Genomic DNA, 8,454 nt, shown 5'->3' on the forward strand with positions numbered 1-8,454 from the left:
CACCATTGCACTCCAGCCTGGGTAACAAGAGAGAAACACCGTCTCAAAAAAAAAAAAAAGAAAAAAAAAAGAAAATTTCCAGGAACACAGAAGGATATTACATAATGATAAAAGAATATGTCCACCAAGAAGGCATAATAATCCTAAATGTGTTTGCACGAAACTTCAAAGATGCAAATAAGTGAAACAAAAACTAATAAAGTGAAAGGAGGAATAGATAAATCCATGGTTATAGTTGGAGACTTCAACCATCTCTACCTCTAAAATTGATAGGACAAGTAAACAGAAATCAGCAAAGACTTTTAAAAGAACTAAAAAACACTATCAACTAAAGGATATAATCATCATTTATAATATTCCATCCAATAACAGAATTCCTTTCAAGACCCCACAGAATAGGCTGAGTACAGTGGCTCACAACTGTAATCCCAGCCCTCTGGAAGGCCAAGGTGGGAGGATTGCTGAGGACAGGAGTTTAAGTCAAGAAACCACAGAATATATACCAATATAGACCATATCCTGGGCTGTAAAACCTCAATAAATTTAAAAAAATTCATACAGAGTGTGTGACCACAACATAATCAAATTATAATAACAGAAAGGTAATGAAAACCTCCAAACACCTGAAAATTAAACACACACTTTTAAGTAATCCATAGATTAAAAAGGAAGTATCAAGGAAATTATAAAAAAATACACTGAATTGGATGAAAATGAAAATATATCAAAATTTGTGGCACACAGCTAAAGCAGTACTGAGAGGAAAATCCACAGCACTAAATGCTTACATTCAAAAAGAAGAAAAGTCTCAAAGCAATAATTTAAGCTCACAGGTCAAGAAACTAGAAGAAGAGCAAAATAAACTCAAAGTGCAAAGAAGGAAGGAAATAATAGAGAAGAAATCAAAGAAATTGAAAATTTTTAAAATAGAGAAAAATCAATGAAACAAAAAGCTGGTCCTTTGCACAGAGTGATACTCTGTCTCAAAAAAAATTATAATTCTATATACTAACAATGAACATATGGAAACCAAAACTAAAAATACCATTTATAATCACTTCAAAAAATGATCTCAATTAAGCTATAATTTTTTAAATAAAATACTTAGATGTAAATCTAACAAAACATATACAGAACTTGTATGCTGAAAACTACAAAACATTCCTGAAATCGAAGTGCTAAATAAATGGGGAGGTATATCATGTTTTATGGATTCAAAGAGTCAACATAGCAAAAATGTCAATTCTCCTCCAAATTGATGTACATGTTTAATGCAACTACTAAAAAAATATAAGCAAGAGTTTGTGGATATAGATAAGATTATTCTAAAATACACATGGAAAGGCAAAGAAACTAAAATAGCTAAACCAATTCTGAAAAATAATAAAATAGGGAAAACCATGCTATCCTATTTCAAGTCTTATTATATAGTTATAATAATCAAGATTATATAGTATTGTCAGAGGAATAGACATAGATCAATAAAAACAGAATACAGAGCCAAAAATATACTTACAAAAGTACATCTAACTGACTTTTTACAAAGCGCAAAAGTAACTGAAGAGAGAAAAGATAGTCTTTTCTACAAATAGTGCTGGGGTGACCCAAACCTCACATCTTACATAAAACTTAACTCAAGATTTATCATAGATTTAAATATGAAATATAAAACTGGAAGAAAACGTAGGAGAAAATCTTCAGGACCTATGGTTTGGTGAGGAGCTCATAGATATGACACCAAAAGCATAATCCATAAAGATAACTCAGTCAACTGGACTTCAACAAAATTGAACGCTGTTTCTCTACGAAAGCCCCTGTGAAGAGGTTGAAAAGACAAGCTAGAAATCAGGAGAAAATATTTATAAACGACATATCTGATAAGCAACTAAAACCTAGAATTCATAAAGAACTCTTGAAATTCAAGAGTGAAAAAAAAAACACAAACAATCCAATTTTAAAATGGGAAAAATACACAAACAGACATGTTACCAAAGAGGATATATTGATGGCAAATTAGAGCATGAAAAGATATTGAGCTATTAGGAAAATGCAACTTGAGACTCCAATGAGATACTACTGCATACCCATCAGAATAGCTAAAATGATAAACAGTGACAATATCAAATGCTGACAAGCATGGAGAGAAACTGGATCTCTCATGCCTTACTGGACTTGTAAAACGGTATACTCTAGAAAACAGTTTGGGCTGGGGATGGTGGCTCATGTCTATAATCCCAGCATTTTGGGAGGCCAAGGTGGGTTGATCACCTCAGGCCAGGAGGTCAAGACCAGCCTCGCCAACATAGTGAAACCCCATTTCTACTAAAAATACAAAAATTAGCTGGGCTTGGTGGCAGGCCCCTGTAATCCCAGCTACTTGGGAGGGTGAGACAGGAGAATCACTTGCACCTGGGAGGCGGAGGTTGCAGTGAGCCAAGACTACACCATTGCACTCCAACCTGGGCAACAGAACAAGATTCCATCTCAAAAAAAAAAGGAAACAGTTTTGCAATTTCTTTTAAAACTAAACATGCAATTACTGTACAATCTACCAATCATATTCCTGGCATTTATCCCAAAGAAACAAAAACTTACGTCCACACAAGTACCTGTGTACAATTGCTGATTGAAGCTTTATTAATAACAGCCAAACCTAGAAACAATCAAAATGTCCTACAAATGGTGAATGGTTAAACAAACCACAGTATATTCATTCAATGGAATACTACTCAGCAAAGAAGAGGAATAATCTATGGTACTGATACACAGAACAACGTGGATGGATCTCAAGTGCATTATGCTGACTGTAAAAAAGCCAGTATCAAAAGGTTATATATTATATGCATCCTTTAGTGTAAGATTCTTAAAATGACAAAATTACAGAAATGGAGAGCTGATACACAGTTGTCAGAGTTTAGGGATGGCAGAGGGGAGGGAATGGGTGTGACTATGAAGGAACAGCAAAAGGGAGATCTTTGTGTTGACGGAATAATTTTGTATCTTGATTGCAGTCTACAAGTGATAAAGTGACAGTACGACACACACACAAACAAACACACACACTTTATACCAATGTCAATTTCCTGGAGTTGCTATTGTACTAGAGTTATATAATATGTAATCAATGGGGACAACTGGGTGAAGGGTACATAAGGCTTCTCTGTACTATTTTTGCAACTTCCTGCAACCATAATTATCTTAAAAGCTAGAAAAAAAGTATTAACTTAAGATCCTCATGTATTGCTTTTTTAAATTATGCTCATTTTTGTTTAAATTTCATTTTTAAATATCTCCAATAGAACAATAATCTTTTCTGCTAATGAACTGTAACTCTGAAGTTTTATCCATGAACATTGAAGGGCATACTTTATAGTGAACAGCTCCTCAACCACATGACATTTCCAAACTGGAAGGTACTATAATCTCAGGACTCTAAAATAAAGCTGCTCAAAGATAACCAGTATTCAACTGAAAACAGGAGAGCAGGCTGAGCACGGTGGCTCACACCTGTCATCCCAGCACTCTGGGAGGCCGAGGTAGGAGGACTGCTTGAGTTCAAGAATTTAAGACCAGCCTGGGCAACATAATGACACTCATCTCTACAAGAAATAAAAATAAAGATGCCAGGCATGGTAGCGCACACCTGTGGTCCCAGCTACCCGGGAGTCTGAGGTGGGAGGATCACTTGAGCTCAGAAGGGCTGCGTGAGCTGTGACTGAATCACTGCACTCCAGCCTGGGTAACAAAGTGAGACCCTGTCTCAAAAACCAACAAAAAATCAATTCCACAAGGACAAAGGCAGCTTCAGAATGTTCGTATAGAGAGACACTAGAATGTCTTTCAGACCTTATGAAAGATCCATCCATAAAGACCTTATGATGGGATCCATCGCAAGGAAGTAGATGTCATAACCTACCACCTTGCCTGGCACATATTAGGAAACACTCAGTAAACACTGCAAAGCAAATGAATGAATGACCTGAGGGCTGCCTTATTGTTGCTCACTGAAACAAGAAATGTAGGTTTACAGATCCCTTGCCATAATTCTGATCTATATTTTGAACACTTTTCTGCAATAAATCTGTACTTGGAAAGAAAAAAAGAAAATTTATATAGATGATATTTGTCCAAAAGTAGAGAGTGAAGTAGTAATCAAATACACAGCATCCGTGTTACTAGGTTTTATAACAACTTATTTTAATCTGTCTCCGTTATTTCCTAAATCCTCTCCCCAGCATCTGTTTATAAACTGCTCATGTCATAGATTATCCCTGTTCTATCAACAAAGACTCTGTGCCTATGCTGGAGGCTACTCTTCCTACTTTTTCTTCCACCTTTTACCCTTACCCCTCCTCAAATCCCTACCACATGCACTGAGAGAGAGAGAGGTTGTGAAAGAGAGAAAGAGAGAGAAAAAAAAATAGAGAGATGACTGCACTTTGTAAAACAGGAATTTGGACAAAGGCTTCATTTGGCACATAAATATTCAAACACAAGCATTTACCATAAAGTATATACAGAATACAGAAGACTCAAACACACAATACAGAAGACAAAACTGAGTTGTCACCCTTACTGAATTCGCCTTCAGCCACAGGACTTGAGAACTGTTTACCAAATTTGTAGATTCTATTAAGGCTCCAAGTTGCTTGGGGATGCAGTGAAGAGGAGGGTAGAGATCTGTTTTGTCATTTGTTAGGAACTGAGAGGGGGAGGAAACTGAACTTGATAGTAACTTTTACACTGATAATGTTATTAAATGCTTGTAACTATAAGATAGACATAATCTACACTGGATAAGTAGGAAAACTGCAGCTCTAACGCTCAAGAGGTAGAGCTAGATTCAAACCCAGACTTCCTTACTTCAAGTATTCTAAATCCTACGATCTTTCCATCACATCCTGCTTCTATAAGTCCAACCTTTGGGATTACAGCTACTCCTTTTCTCTAAAATAATTTTTTTGTAAAAATAATTTCTTCTTAGAACACTAATAAGGTAATCAGAGACCTGTTGGTAGAGGAAGGAGCCTGAGGTTACAGTTGATACAACTGCCCTTTACCCACTGTATTGTCTTGAAGTCAGGTTGTCCTCTGTCTGACCATGTTACCTTTTGAATGTAGTTGACTTCTAAGCTATTCTAAGAACAAAAAACACTGAGACTCCAAGAGGGCTTCTGTGGCAAATACAAACACTTAAATCAGAGCTATTAACAACATTGTCCAAAATGTACTTTCCAGAGGAAACTCTGCTGACTTAGTTCTATCTAGCAACGTTAAACCATTTCCAATTGCTTCCATTTTTCATTTTGCTAAAATTACCTTTAGCACGATCAGCTCTTCTCTGCAAGATGTAATTAAATATTACCCTCTCTGCTGGTTCTTTTCTGACCCTGTCACAAACTTCACCAATTACTTTCCACCAGAGGCCATGGTCTTTCGTGGCTTGATTGCTCCCACCCTAGTTTTCCCCCCGAGGGCTTTCTCCTCCCGGCTCTGGAGGTCTACGTGTGAACCTGCGAGGAACACAGACCCGTAACGGAACGGCCCGCGCCCGGCGCTCTGAAAGGCCGCTTCAGCGCAGTGGGAATTTAAAGTCTCGGATCGCGGGCGCGCTACGGGACGTTCGCCCCCGAGACGCCAAACGCTCTGACCGGAGCTTCGCGGACAGTTAAACACACAGGCGCCCCCGTTCTCACTCCCCGTCTCTTCCAGCTGGGCGCCCGTCTGCCAGCCCAGGGCTCCTGCAGGCGCGCGCCTTGGGTGGCCCCAGGGCCCGGGGAGAGGCTGGCGGGAGAGAGAGGACGGAAGACTCCGGGAGCCCAGCGAAGCCCCGCGGGGAGCCCATCGACGAAGCCGCGCCTGAAGGCGGGGCGGGCCCTGCGCCGCCTCCACCTCTGGGCCCGCCCTGCGCCACACCCGACCCCGCCTGCTCTCGGCTAACGGGCAGCGGCACCCGCCTCCGCCCGCCAGCCCTCACCTCGCCCCGACGGCGGCCTTCGGAAGTCGGCACCCGCCCGCTACCCGCCACCTCCTCAGCAACCTCAGCCGACCGGGCGGACCCGGCCCAGGTCACCGGCGGCCCAGGCGCAGGTAGGCGACGGTGCGCGTGCGCGAGCCTTGAGTCCCCATTGGCTGCTGCTAGGCGACGCCCGCACCCAAACTGACCAATCCCGGCGCGCCTCCACTGCCCGGTCCTGGCCGCGGCGCGAACGTACTGGTTCTCCAAGGGCTGCGACCCCGACGGGGACGGGGCGTGGCCGCGGAGCGCGCCTCCCCGCTTTCCTCCGGCCTCCCGGCTCTCACCGCGGCGGTCTGAGGTCCAAGCCGGTGACTCTCACGTCCCGGGGCGAGAGGAGGCTTCGTGGTCTGAGCTCGATTCCTGCCGGCGTAGTGACCGGACTGACGTCGGAAGGCGGGGAGGTTCCGCGTGACAGAGCGACACGCCCGGGGCGTGGGTTCGCGGTCCGCGCGGCTGGGCGGGAGGCCCGAGACGAGCAAACCGAGGAGCACGACCTGCTGCCAGCCTGGACGGGGCGCCAAAGTCCGACCGGGGGGACACGCCCTAGGCTGGGGCGGAGGCACCCAGAGATAGAGGACCGGCTGCAAGGACAGGAGGCGGCCGAGTCCGTCCGCTTCTTCCTTTGGCAAGGCTTGAGCGCCTGCTGTGTGCCAAGGGTTGTGGAAAAGCCGTGTTAGGAGACGAGGGGAGGGGGGAGCACCCTTCCAACAACCAGACACCTGTATAAATACAAACCGCTCTTCAAGGAGGAGCAGGGGGTTGGGGGGAATTTACAGACGCTTCTGGGCTGGTGTGGGAATCACAGGAGGCCGACCAGGCAGAGGGGAGAGACCAGCATGTAGATGAGAACCCTGTGGAAGGCAGCAAAGCTCCTTGGAGGAATGAAAAGAAGCCCAGAGAGGGGGGAGTGCAGAGTCAGTGCTTAATAGGTACGGAATTTCAGCTGGAAAAGATAGAAACAGTTCTGGAATGGAGAGTAGTGATGATCACACAACGTGAGTGTACCAAATGCCACAGATCTGCACACTTAAAAAATGGCTGTGAACATTCTACCGCAAAAAGAAAAGACACTCAGAGCTTAGAGAGTAAAGGAGTGGAGTGAGATCCACTAGAGCGAACAGAAGGGGCCGGACCATGTAGCGTCTTATGGCCGTAGTGGCAAGTTTAGGACCATGCAACAGTGATCACAGTTGCATTTTACAAACCCACTTTGGCTGCTAAAGTACATATCAAAATGGAGAAGTCTCAACAAAGCTATGGTGGGACTGGCCTGGGAGCTGGTGCAGTCATCTGGGCAAGAGAGAATGGAACTGGAGTGTGGACTGGGGTGAGAGTAAAGAGAAAGAGATCTAAGCAGGCTGCAGAGAAATGCAGGAGCAACATCAACAGGACTTGTGACGAGCTGGATGTGAAGGGGCAGTGAAGTAGCTTCAAGCATGATGCCCCTGTTCAGCCGAATGAATGGATGGCTGGTGGAGGAATGCACAGATATGGAGAACACTGGAAGAGGAGAGAAGACTGATCGTGAGCTCCAGCTTTGCCAAGTTGAATTTGAGGCACCTTTGAGACTTTTGGTTAGGATGTTGCAATGATTTGTTTTAGGTGTCAACATGACTAGATTAAGGGATACTCAGATCGCTGGGGAAACATTATTTCTGGGTAAGTCTATGAGTGTGTTCCCAGAAGATATTGGCATTTGAATCAATGAACTGAGCAAGGAAGATCTGTCCTTATCCCATATGGGCAGATAGAACAAAAAGGCAGAGGAAAGGCAAATTCTCTCTTCTGGAGCTGGGACACCTCTCTTCTGCCCTTGGCATCAGAACTCCAGGTTCCCTGAATCTCTAAACTCCAGGAGATTAGGTAGTGGAGTTCGTCCATTTATTCATTTAGCAAGACTTTGGACTCCAAGACTTGTACCAGTGGCTCCCCAGGTCTTCTTCAGTGGCTTCTGTCTTCTCAGAATCTGCTTCTTGGCTGTAAGTGCCACTGGACAAAATCTCACAACCACACAGATCAGTGTTACACACATTGTCAACCTCAACTAGGACCTCAGTACCTTTCAGCAGTCCTATTTGCCAAGGCAGCTCTCTCTCCAGCTCCTCCCCCAAAATCAACTTCTAAATATCCGGCATGCTCCCCAGATCTCCTATTCTTCAACCGCCTCACTGGCCCGCACCCTGCTTTCTCCGGAACCTCCTTCACTGAAGGAAGAGCAGCCATCTAGGTGACATCCCTCAGCTCCTGACAACTTCTCTCCCTCCAGCTACCGCCTTCTTTCCCCTCTCCCCTTTACAACCAAACCTCATGGAAAAAGTGGTCCATATTTCAACACTCCATTGCTTCACCTTCACCTTTCATCATTTCTCAGTCCCCAGCAGTTCTGATATCTGCTTCACCACATCACTGAACATGCCCTCATCAAAGGCATCAAA

The 8,454-nt window shown here is 43.8% G+C and overlaps 1 protein-coding gene across 4 annotated transcripts in view; it reads right to left on the reverse strand.

Moving 5' to 3' along the window:
- The window catches only part of SEC22C (SEC22 homolog C, vesicle trafficking protein), a 30,766-nt gene extending 24,335 nt beyond the window's left edge, over window positions 1-6,431 (reverse strand). The window contains exon 1 of one of the 4 annotated variants that reach the window (XM_037742916.1): window positions 6,304-6,431. The gene's annotated coding sequence lies outside the window, so the exon portion shown is untranslated. Of the gene's footprint in view, window positions 1-5,977; window positions 6,128-6,303 lie in introns of those variants that run through there. The other 3 variants (XM_017540981.2, XM_037742917.1, XM_037742918.1) reach the window with 3 other exon arrangements.
- Between the last annotated feature and the right edge of the window lie 2,023 nt (window positions 6,432-8,454).

This window comes from Cebus imitator, unplaced genomic scaffold (assembly GCF_001604975.1).
Source record: "Cebus imitator isolate Cc_AM_T3 unplaced genomic scaffold, Cebus_imitator-1.0 Scaffold129, whole genome shotgun sequence".
Taxonomy (NCBI): Eukaryota; Metazoa; Chordata; class Mammalia; order Primates; family Cebidae; genus Cebus; species Cebus imitator.